Source organism: Diceros bicornis, chromosome 23 (assembly GCF_020826845.1).
Source record: "Diceros bicornis minor isolate mBicDic1 chromosome 23, mDicBic1.mat.cur, whole genome shotgun sequence".
NCBI lineage: Eukaryota > Metazoa > Chordata > Mammalia > Perissodactyla > Rhinocerotidae > Diceros > Diceros bicornis.
The window spans coordinates 18,933,409-18,946,699 of NC_080762.1; positions in this window are offsets into that span (position 1 = coordinate 18,933,409).

The following is a 13,291-nucleotide window of genomic DNA, read 5'->3' on the forward strand; positions in this document are numbered from 1 at the left end:
TCCTAGAGTATAAATCAGTTGAAGAGGGTGCTGTTTCCTGAGGGCACTCAGAGAATATTCTGTATCTTATAGGACACTCTACAACCTCACAAGGTATTATCTCCCAACAGGCAAAATAACTGAGGCTTCAATTGGCCATTCCTCTATTTTCTTAAGGAAGCTGCTTCTTGGTGACAGGGTACCTAATGAGACCAGTGAATCCCATGGACATCAGGCCTTGTCTATACTTCTTTAACAATAAAATGAAAGAAATTTTGGGTGGGATGCCATGGTGTTATATAGACATTCTGGAAGTGAACAGATAGTGGTGCTAACAGAAAATGATGAGTGGGGAATGTAAATCCAAATCCTGAGTGTGTGTTTATTCCAGCGAGAACAAATTGTTGCCTTCAAGAACACTCAAGTGGGACTAGAAAATTGGACATGAGCAGTATTTGTAGCCAGTTAAATGTACTGAACCTCTACCAGGGAGCTGAATGGTCTTGTTTAGTCTGATATCACAATTGAGAATTCCTGCAGCTGGAAATTGGGTGCTCACGGGCAATATCCAGAAGTCCGTTTTATTGGGCCCATGGCCATGATGTATACGGTCCTATTGAACAAGCGCCAAAATGGCTAGGGAAGGTACTAATTGACATGTATAGAGCAAGTCATCCTATCCAACATCACATTAAGAGACCTCAATGGGGGGGCCGGCCCCGTGATGTAGCGGTTAAGTGCCCACGCTCCACTGCTGGCGGCCCAGGTTTTGATCCCCGGCGTGCACTGATGCACCGCTTGTCAGGCCATGCTGTGGCGGTGACCCATATAAAGTGGAGGAAGATAGCCACAGATGTTAGCAAGGGCCAGTCTTGCTCAGCAAAAAAAGAGGAGGATTGGCATGAATGTTAGCTCAGGGCTGATCTTCCTCATGGGGAAAAAAAAAGAAAGAGACCTCAATGGGGAAAGACTTTGACAAGCATTTACATAGGACATATGCATGTCCTATGTGAGGACATATATACTCATGGCCTGGACGTATTCCAAAAGATCCATCGACGTACATATTTTACCTAAACCTCCATGTTACCTTTCTTTTAGGTTCATAACGTGGGTCCATGATTTGAGGTACATTCTTACTTCTGGGCACCTTTACTGCCTGGCAATATAGAAAAAGAGATTTACTCTTGAAGTTCTGCTCAAAAGATTCTTTCCATTCTTTGTCGTTCAACACCTTCACCTCCTTCCTCAAGAAGGGTTTAACATCGCATAAGTACAGTTACGGCTGAATGAAGCACATTTTACAGAGGCTTATATAAAAACAGCTCTAGCTTTGTTCTCTTTTATTTACTAGACATAAGGAACTTCCCTATGATGCCAAAGTTGTGGGTTGAGGGAGGAATGACAATGTAGCAGGAATAGGCAATTTGTTTTTTCTGCAGATCTTCCACCTGCCTATCCTCTTATTTGCTACTTCTACTGAGTGATAAAATGACTTTATGATGGATTCAATGACATCCATTTTGTGGTGTGCATTTATCTGGTATGCCATAATGAGTGATTTGGTCCATCAGTGAGCCAAGGGGTATTTCTCAAATAAAAGACTATTTTTTGTAGAAGCAGTATAGCTTTGCTTTAAAACTCTAGGTCTTGTCACCACCCCTATACAGCATCCTGATTTGTCTCCACTAGAGCCAAATTGGACCAGATCATAAAGGCCAAGTGACAGAGCTACTTGCACTGTCTCTGGCCAAGTTGGAGACCCTTCTTCTGTTCTGGGCCCCCACAAAGCTGGCAGTTTTCCAGTCACCCGTAAAATGTACCAGAGAAGGATGTCCAAATCAGCATACAGTGTCTCCAAAATCCAATAAATCCCACCATCTGTTGTGATTCTTTACTAGCTGTAGAAGCAGTAACGTGCAGAAACGTGTTCTTTGTTTTGCAGACACTATCCCAACATGAAGACCTGAATGCTGGAAATTTCACTGAACTGGACCCTTATAGTTTTATGAGGCTTATCTTCTATTCTCTAGCACAATGCTTTCAAATGGTCTGTAGTGAAGACATAGTTTCTATGTTTATTTCTAATCTGTCATGGATTGAGTTGACCTTGCTCAACTCAACTAGTCAAGTCCGCTCATCTCAAGTTTGGATGTTGCAGCATTGTCAAATTGCTATAAAAGTTTCTAGACTCTTATCTCATTGTAGACCAGTACCAGAAATTTGCACACTGGACCACAATTTGAGTATCACTGCTCCAATACTCAAGTGAGTTACCAAAGAATGTTAGATACTTGTCTTTTCTATTCTTCAAGTCCTATCAGCATAATAGGATCATTTTGGTTACCAGTGTTATATCTTGAAGGATGTTGACATGGTCACGGTATCTGTGGACTAAATTGTGTCGGAGATATGGACAGTTGATATTCTCCTGACTCAAGATAGTGAAGATTTGCTGGTGCCCTGAGCAGGTGAAAGAAACAGTGTTTGGTGTATGCTAAATATTAGAATACAGAAAATCCTTTACCAGATCAACAGGTATATGTTAGATGACAGGTTCTGGATTTATTTGCTCCAAGAAGGAGGCCACATCTAGAACTTCAAATTAGTCACTTAACAAGTTGCTGTTTAAGTGTAAAATAAACCACTGTACTTAAAGATCCATCTATCTTCTGTACCTGGAAAACTATCCAACAACATACGGATGTAGTTCATAATCTCTAAATTTCAGTCTTTGATGGTGGTCTTTATGTCTGAAATTACCTCAGGGCTGGGCTGGGCTGTTGCTTTTGAGTTGCAATTTTGGTGGGACATGGGAGCTTCAGAGGCTTCCTTTTTGCCTTTCCTACCGTAATATTTGGGACATCAATGTGAGGATTCTAGCAAGTTGATGAGCATTTCTATTCCAACTACATACTCAGATACTAGGTAAATAACTTTGGGAAAAGATTCATTTTCTACTGGGTCTACAATGAGGTATACTCAAATTGAAATTCCATTTATTTCATGACTTTTATTGACCTCGCTCTAACTGGTAAACTGCAGTGATATTCAGTGACTCACATTTATTTAGAGCCAGTATATAATATTCCTTAAAGGGTGTTTATGTAGCCCTATTTCCTAGCGTACAGTTACCTTGATAAATGGCTGTAGATCTATTTCAACAAAATGAAAAGGTATATTTATAGTTCTCTTGTAACAGCATTTCGGGGTCCTTCCTCAAAGATACACAGCATCCTCTTTATTGAAGGGATACTTGGATTGTGAATTGACTCAGATCTAGGAATAGGGTGAAGAGACGAAACTCTCTAGCAGGGTGTATTACATTAGTTTCTCTTCATCAGACCAGGAGATTTTATCTGGTTTTATTAGACAGCATAAGTATGACTATTCTGAGATGATCAATTCACCAGCAAGATCTTATTAAGATCTCTCTGGACTAGTCAGTTTTGATAACTGCACTGGCTTTGCTGTCTACGATGGTACCAAAGTAACTTAGCCTCTGCAGGATGAGTGACATTATTTTGCCTCTGCCATTCTGTGACTTTCCAAACTCTGTGGTAATCAAGAAGCTCATTTCAACTGCCTTATCTCTTATCAGCGTTCCTGACCTCACAGAACAGCCAATTTAAAAGCTTTTCAGAAATGCTCATTTGCCTCGTACAGATGTGTTTAAGGTCCTAGAGAAGAGCATGTATCCCTCTGGTCCCTCTCAAGGAGCATAGAAGATGGGGGAACAAGTCATACATTATAAATGCATGCAAGTATTCATCTCTCTCTCTCAAACACATTTCATTTTTTCCCCATATTTTACAAAAATCACTAATATCTCCCATTCATTTAGAATAAGTCACAAATAAGACCAGGTTATCATAGACACTCAAGTAAACTATTAGAATTACGTCCAGATGCTAATTTGTTGTATGAGTCTTCTTCTCAAGTCTTTCGGTTAATAATAGGCCCTCTAAGGCATTCATGGATCTAACTCAACTGAAAAGACTGAAAACAAGTGGGAAGTGAAATATACCTGAAAACTCCTTGAGGAAAGGAAATTACAATGTTTTCACCTAACGTTGTAATTTGATATCAAAGTTCAATTTGGTAAATAGAAATCACTCGAGAAATTTTAAGCAGAAACAAAATCATTGGAGGAGTGAAATCATGGTTTTTGGCTTTAGATAATAGTAGAAACACCATAGCTGTGATCCAGGGGTCAGGAAATGGCGATAGCTGCTGCCACTCTACTGCAGCTGCTGCCTTAGCTGCCCTTCATCCGTGAAGCTGGAGACAAATAATGGAATCTAATGTCCAGCTGCTGCTAAGAGTCACATCTGTTGGGGCTAACTCATATACTTACCCCTTCCTTGTGTAACTTATGTGCAACTAATTGGTAGAACCAGGAATTTAGTGAGATGCTGTTCTTAGCTTTCCAACCTGTCTGAGCTAAGTACCTTCTCCTCTAGCCTTGTGTCCTGGGATTCTGACCTGCATTAATAATCTCCCTTGTCCAGTGACTTACAAATAGATTTAGACAAAGAGGGGTTCCAGGAGTAGAGAGGAGTCAGAGAGGGTAGTGAGTCAGGGTGCTTATTCCGCTGGTTCCGTCCCTGTGAGGTTGTCGTGAGTTGGCTGCATTATCTTTAACCAAAGCCTGCAGCTCCTATCTGGTGGCTCTCTCCACATAGCTCTTTCTGTCTCTGGATTCTGGTAACTCCTCCATCTCCTCACACTTTCAGGTTTATGAGCGGTAATAGAACCCAATTCTTACTAATTTTGTGGCATTGTGGTTCCCCTTCACTCTGCCCACATCTTTGTCAATAATCTCTTTATTAAACTCTCCTCAAATTGCTCAATTTGAATGTGCCACTCATTTCCTGCCTGGCTGTTGATTGGTTTGTTCTCCAAATTCAAATACAGTAAAACAGAGTGTGACAGAACCAATCTAAGTATTATTCACAACTGAAGACCCACAGGGCCAAACTTAGACGTTTTTTTTGCTCCTTTAGCCATACAGCTTGAAAGACAGATTTTTAGCATGGACATGGAAAGTTGTAGGGTCTCATCCTGTGCCTTGAATTGAGAATGGGTTTGTTGTTCTCATTCTTTAAGCTGTCCAGAGTCATTAGAAGCAGGTCTGCCCATCCACAAACCTTGAATTCCTCGTGCCCTTTATACTGACATGTAGCAGCTGCAAGGTAGGCCCCAAAGCATTGCCCTCAGTGGACAGGCTCTTCTCGTCTTGAGTTATAGTGGGCCTCAACGCATGGCATATGGCATTGCTGTTAGAAAATTACCCTTGACCTAAAATTTATACTAATGGTTAAACTCTTTCTAAGATTGCAACTTGAAAAACACATGGCAAAATTATAATCATATAAACAGACAAAGAAATGTGGAGACAGTCTTAGAATATGAGCAGTTTTTGACAGGAAATATTGTACAATCTCTGTGCAATCTATGGGAAACTTCTTTTCCATTCTAAGATTTCTTCCTGAAAGTTATAAATAAAACACAAAACAATTTTATTAGTGTTTTCTAAAGAGCAGGAACTTTTTAAAAAACACAGGTGGTTAATTCATTAAACTCATAATTATGGTATTCCCACTCTACGTAAAATAAGTGTTACCACACAAAGGGCACAATCTGCTCACCGAGAGACAAAAGCCAATTGTCAAGAGGCAAGATAGTGGCAGAGAAAGGGCATTTTATTACATCTTGCTAGCAAAAGGGAAGATGGCCAACTAATGTCCTAAAGAACCATCTTAAGGGGGCACAAAATCTTACAGCAGTTATATAGGCCATTGGGTTATAGGGGAGAGGGTTAGGAATGTTGACCTTCTGGTGTTACAGACTGGGAGTTGCCACACCAGATCTTTCCGTTTTCACTGATGATGGCTATCAGCATAGACTCTCTGTTTGGGGGTCATCACATTCCTAAGGAACACAAAAGAACAAAGTTATCATCTTATCGCAGCAGGGAGGTACATGCCCAAGCAGGGGTTGTAAGATCTGCAGAGCAGGTAGAGCTCCTGGAGGGTGCATATCCAGCTGGGTTAGTTAAATAAAATTACAATAGGGTTTCTTTTCTACTATGTGGCTCCCCTTATGTCACCCTTGTCTTGAGCCAGCATCATATGTATGGGGTGGGACATAAAGAGAAATATATTTTCCAGAAAAATATGCAAATATCTAGAATATAAGGCAGTAAATACTATAAGTAATATGAGCATCCCAGACAATAACTTCTGAATGGAGAAGTTTTTATAAATTACATCCTCTTGGCTTGCTTTACATGTTATGTCTAGAGTGCATCATTGTAATTCATTGACAATGATTTAAAATCACTGTACAGCTAAAACAGGAAAATGATAATGACAAACAACATGCCTTAAACAACAAGAAAAGAAAACTAGAGAAATTTTCAGTCAGGCCTTGTAAAACGCAATGTAACATTTGCCAAAGACGAGCTAAAGGTCAATGTTTTTTCTCTCTGGTAAATGCTGCTTTGGGAAGAAAATCAAGGAGCACTATCCACTGCACTTGCTTTGAACAATGCTTCCATTAGCAGAACTATAGCAGTATTTAAGTGGCTACCTCCCCCTTGCATATGCCACTAGGTTTAATAGCCTTAGATCTTTTAGAACAGGAAAACAACAACTTTCAAAAGCACAGGCTGCCTTGAACTTTGCGTTTTATTAAATGGAAATTCTTATGTGTATTTCTGAACCTCCTTGGCTTCTACTTCTCATAGGACAAAGAGGATGAAGACGCTGGTCTGCTAATTAGGTGTTTTTTGTTTGTTTTTTAAAACCCAATAAGTTGTTCATGAGCTTCTCGGTCTTAGCTAACCAGTTCTGAAAGAGGCCGTGACTGAATTTTGTACTTGCCTTCATATTCTCTATGTTCTACTGTTTGCTTATCTCAGCCCCCAAATTAACCAAGAGATCCTCTTCTGAGATCTCTTGATCTCATCTGATGAGGTATGGACAAGTTTCTCACCACTGCCTCTAACTTTGGGTCACCTTCTCTCTACTGGTTCTTTCTCCATTGGTATTTAAGTATACTAATTCTCTCCGAAGGTAAAGAATAAAACAAAACAAAAAACCCTCCCTCCACCCTATGTATACCTCTAGCTACTCCCCCTGAAGAACAGTATAAAGCTTCCTTGGGTTTGTTACCAAGCCCTAAGGGACCTGTGACCCCCAAGTGTGTCCTTTTGCCTGGAGTCGCTAGTGCCAGTAGAAGAAGACTGGGTTTGGAATAGCAGAGCAGAAACTTTATTCATTGATCAAGGAATGGAGGAGGCAGAGCTCGTGCTCTAAAACACCTTCTCCCCAAAGACAGGGAAATGGGGAGCTTTTAAAAGGCAAGGGGTGGTGGCATCATCAGGGTTCTGGAAAGGGGCAGTAACTTCCACGAACAGTCGGTGCATGTGTAGTCCTCCAGACTCCTTTGCCCACAGCACCAAATGTGCCTAGCAAGCAGGGGAGATTTTTGTATGGTAACGAAGCAGAGGCAACTTCAGGTCACCTCCCGGTACCTCTGTGCAGGTGCTGCTCCCAGGGTCGTTAGTGCTTGTTTAGAGCAGTTTGCAGTTGTGATTTCTCTGAGGCAGAAGCCTGGATCAGCTGAAAAACATCTCAAATGGTTATATTAGACGTGGGCCGAAGCTAAGTTTTTCTATTAAGAGTACCTATCAGAGTGCCAGGGATGTGTATGGGTGACAACTTCTCAACTCTCTCTTACTCTTCGGCCCCTGTAACTGCCCTCATTCTCCACTATACGTAAAAACACCAAGGTCAATGATGACTCTTACTGCCAATCAAATGAATCCTTTACAGTCCTTATTTTGTTTGACCGATTAGCAGCATTTGAAATGCTGACCACCATTCTAACATTACTGAAATAATTTTTCTCTTAGCTAGAAATATATCACATTAAAAGAAATTATTATTTTTTTGGCAAAGATCCAGAATGCCCGGTTTCAAGCTCTACTCGTCCACTGAGTAGCTATGTCATCCTAGGCAAGTTACATAATTCTTTAGCCCCATGATTTCCTCTACAATGGAGAATATGTTAGAATTATTGTGATGATTAAGTCTAAAAGCACTTAGAACAGTGCTCACCAGGCTTGTTGTAAGAATTCAATAAATGTTAGCTATTATCATGTTTGACTGTTTGATTTCTTCCCTTAAAACTTGTTCCCTGGGGCTGGCCCAGTGGCCATAGTGCTTAAGTTTGAGTGAGCTTCCCTTCCAGGCCCAGGGTTCACAGGTTCGGATCCCTGGGCACGGATCTACGCACCACTCATCAAGCCACGCTGGGGCGGCATCCTGTCACTGGTACCGGTCAGATCGGGTATGGTGGAGTCCCACGTTCTTGGTCCACAGACACAAAAGAATTTGAGAGGCACACACAGCAGAAGTTTTAACAGAGGACGATTTATTAGCAAAGCGGAAGTACACCCCCAAGGGGAGGGGCGGGCAGGCTCCAGGTGAGCAACTGCGCCCAACTCATGGTGGTCATTGATTTTGGAATGTCAGTCTGCAGGGTGGGTGAGGGTCTTGGAACGTGTGCCAATCGGGGCATTGTCTCACCCCCAGGTCGGGTGGGGGAGATTTTTTCCTTACATAGGAATCTCTGGAACTGTCACGGAGGTGATCCCTCACAGTGGGGAGTCAAAACCACAATGCAAATGAGGATATAATAAGGCTTGGGGCTACTCTCCATCAGCATTGGGGGGAGTCCTACATGTCGGAAGAGTCGCTACCTGGTAATTAGGGCCCTGTGGAGTGACCTTGCTTCCAGCTCATATCTAGCTTCCTATCTCAAGCCCACCTACAAAATAGAGGAAGATGGACAGAGATGTTAGCTCAGGGCAAATCCTCTTCAGCAAAAAAAACAAAAAACAAAAAACAAAAAACCACAAAACTCGTTCCTTCAACAGTTTTCCTCAAATCCTGGCCAATGGGATTGGATGCTTGACACTTTTACTTTGAAAGACAGATTTGGTGGTCTAGACCACAGAGTTTACATAAAGGAGGCCCAGGTAAGAAGACGTGAAGCAATTCTAGTTCCATCAAAGAAGAAGACTGACGGAGAGTCAGAGGCAGGAGAACAAAATAATTAGAGGTGTGTTCAGATTTCTGAATTGAAAGTGTGTTACGTAAGTTAGATAGTTATTTTGATGGGGTATGAACCTCACTTTCTGACCACTCTGGGTTCTTGGGTGGTATGGATGGGTTCTAAAACTTCCTGCAGCTGCAGTTCACCCCTTGCCCCAGGAGGACAGTCCACCCCTTGCCCCAGGAGGACTGAAAAGGAGTTAAGTTGGGAACCACTGGGCTGGTCACAATGAGGGCTAATGAGCCCCGCACAGAGGCTGGGGTGGACTCTTCAGCCTAGGATGCCTGAAGAGGACCTGCAAGAGACTCAGATTCATAGTGCCACCGAGAGCCCTTGGGAAGGGCTATCAGTCCAGGCAGGTTACCAGCTCTGACCAAGCTATGAGAGACCAGATATTGAGTTACCCTAGCTGCTAACTTTAGCATTGGAGCCAGTGGAGTGCTAGCAACAGGGGGACCAGAGGGCAGGGTGGGGACATTGCTTGGATCTGAGGACCATTTCATTCTGAGGTCATAAGGCCCCTTGAGGCCTGATGATTATCCTCTTACATACTTCTTGAATCTCTCTTCTTTATGCCTGGAATAGGAGCCTTCACTTCTCACCTGGATTCCTGTTACAATAATTAGTCCATCTCGCTCTAGGCTGGCTGCTTGCAACCCATTTATAAGCTTGTGGCCAGACACATTGTGGAGCTTTCCTTTTTCTCAGGCTGATCTTTTAAATCCACAAATCTGATTATGTGACTTTCCCACTGAAAACACTTCAGAGGCATCCCTCATTTTCCTCAGAAAGCCAGATTCCTTGATGTGGTTAGTGGGACCCTTCAGAACTTGCTGGCTCCTCTAGCCTCACTGTCTTACCTCTAGCCCTTCTCTACACTCTTGCCCGACTGAACTGCTGTGGACTCTGCCGCATCGCCATGTTGGCCACAGTGTCTCTGTGCATGCTGTTTCCTATTCTAGAAACATTGTTTTTCCACATTTGATCATGCCTTTACCTGAATAAGTACATAATTATTCTCTGTGGTTTTGCAACAAGCCTTTTCTGACTCTTTGAGTCCTGGTTAAGATCCCCCTCCTGTGTGTTCTCATAGCACAGTATACTTCCCTTATCACAATGATCAGAACAATGATCACAGGGTATACATTCTGGGGAGATTTTTGAAATTTTGATAAGACCCAGTAATCAACATCTCTCTATCCCATCTTGGCTTGGAATCACAGAGAAAAGAAGACAGAGGAGACAAACATCTCTGTCCTCAACTTTTTAACCTTTGAAACTGTGTTGGAGGGCAGGGCTTAGGTGAGGACAAGTGGTTTTCTAACTCTTCCTTGAACTGAACTTATCCTTCAAAATGTTATTTGTTACCCCCTATGAGGTCAAGAGCAGATGATAACTGTGGGCAGTTGAATCTCCAAGGTCAATGGAGGTGGCGCCAACCTATACTTTCCCAGGTCCTTCTCAAAAACTCCCCAATCAGGAAAGTCACTCCTATTCCCCTGGGCAAAGGCAGTGAGAGGATGGGACCAGAGGCCAGGAGTATTATGGTAGTGACATCTCACCATTCCACTAGGAAACATAAAGCCATAGGATAGGATGGCTCTTATCACCTAACCTCCTCAAAAGAGGGAGGACAGCATTCTGTTCAATGTCATATCTCTACTACCTAGTGTAATGCCTGGCATGAATTGATACTTACAGTAGTGTTCATTGAATGAACATCTTCAATAGTTTTGATATAGACCTACCTTCATAAAAGATCTGGGCCAAATGACCTCTTGGGATTTCCTTTCAGTGTCATGGTCTAAAGAGTTAACGTCTGAGAGGTTGCATTTTTTCAGAATGTATTAGTACATGGAGATCACAGTTTAATGTCCTATAGTTCATATCTAGTCAATATGCATTGTCTTTTTGTCCTGTCCAGTGATTTTAGAAGATTTTGAGTTAGGATATCAGGAAATTTCACATAAACCTATGGGTTTCCGTTGTCTATTGAAAACTCAAAAGATATGGTAAAATGGGCTTGTATTCCCAAACACTGCACACAAGCTGTTTGAGATCTGAGCAGCAAGTGCCCCTTTATTTGGGGTATGCCCTTACATGAGTGTCTCAGTGTCCATCCCACCCCCTGCCTCCATTTTATTACCTTGTACCTAGCCTCATTCTATTCGGTTATGTTTCCTGCCTGGCCCTATAACCATTGGATTTTGTGACTCTTGTACAGTGTTTCAGACAAATTGGAAATTTAGGTTTTCTCTGGCATATTCAAAGTGAATTTTTTCTCTGAAATATGTAGCACACATTTCATCCTCCCTATTTTTGAAAACTTAATGGCTATAATCAACAGGCTTCATTGCTATGGAGTAAGTCTTCAGAATGCATACAAGTTTGATTTGACTTGAAAACAATTCATTTATAAGAATCTTTAAGGAAATTCATCTATTGCAAAAAACAAGGCATATTTGACAATGGAAAAATTACTTGATTTCCAGAACTTAGCCCTCTTGCTGTGTTTGTAGCTTGTACATAGGTGTGATTTAAGACTCCTTTGTCTGACAATTTGTCTGAAAGGTGGTATTGTTATCCTCATAAAATAAGGGCAATGATTCGTATTGGCTGGGGTAAAGACTGTTTGCAAAACATTGAGTTTTTTTTATCAAAAGGCTATACAAATTGTCTGAAAGGAGTAAGGAGATAATTGTGATCCTATGAACATAGAAATTCATATCACACATGAGGAAGCAAGGTGAGAATTTATAACTAAAGCATTCACAAGGATTCATGTAATTCAGAACCAAGGTAAAAGGGTCTCATGTCAGAAATAGCACTATTAGAAGCCAGATCATTATAAAGCTTGTTTAATTAATTCTTTACTATGAGGAGAAATGCCATTGACACTTCATTATCTTGATACTGAAACCACAATTGGGGGCTTTCAAAATGTGTATGTGAAACCACAAATAGATCCCCTCAGTTCTTTGTGAGGGGGGCTGCTATTTCTCTATTCAAAAGCTCTATCTGCTGGGGATGTCCTTGTATTTCTTTCCTAATATATTTTCATACTTTGTCCCTGGGGGTCTATGTTTCTGTGAATTGTTAATTGCAGTTTTCATAATTTAAGAAATCATATTCTCAGAATAGGATGAAAAGTGTCCTGAAAAATAGATTACCAATAATTTATTAAAATCATTTCATTCAAATCAAAATGGTACTCATTCTTGGAGAAAAGAGTCTTAAAATAAACCACTATTTTATAGAAGGCAGAACAAGCCCAAATTCAAGGCTTCCATCATCTTTATAATTTCTACTTACTTATTACTTTAAATGCTTTATATGATTTATGCTTGAGACGATGCTTTTTCCATAAATCTTCCCATTAATAAGATGGATACTTAAGACCAAGAAAGTCATTTAAAAATTGTAAATTTATTTTTGCAAGGTATTTTTTTTGTTATTTTTTTTAGCTTATGTTTAAAAAAGGTAAATTATTCACTAGTCTGGTCATTTCCATGAAATAGTTTTTTGGATGTATTTTTGGTTCTATGACTTAAGAAGGCAGCTAAAGGTATCAAGTACTCTTTCTTTGCATTTACATTTTCTTCTCACTTTCTTTAGATCCAGTATTGCTCTGAACTGAATCTTTAATTGTTGCATGGCTGGTAGATAAAACAGTATAAACATTACCTTAAGAAAGATATGGGCAATTATTGATAAATGATAGTAAGAACAAAGTAATAAAAATTTTTGACACGTCAATCACTCAACTGTGAGATATATTTTAATCTTACATTCTGTGTTCAGTGTCTGAAAACAGAACAAAAAGTGTATAAATAGCAGAAAAGTCCTGGCAAGAGCCAAACTAAGGAGTGAATCGAGTTGAGTGACTTTTGTTAAGGGATCCATATCCTGTAAACATAGTTCAACATAGCATAATACGAAAATAATCTTTTACGAAAAAATACTGAAAGAACTAAAGGAAATATGTATCATTTCAAGTGCTGTACACTATAAGTACATTATATTGAGTTTACCTGGATGTCCTAAAAATTCACTGTACTATTGTTGATAAAATTAAACAAATTAACAATACACTTAACATTATTCAGAAAAGCTTGGAGATCGTTAAAGCCCTAAATTAACTAGATACAAAACTGTGCTAGGGCCAGGGTCCTGACTTGTGTTCCTT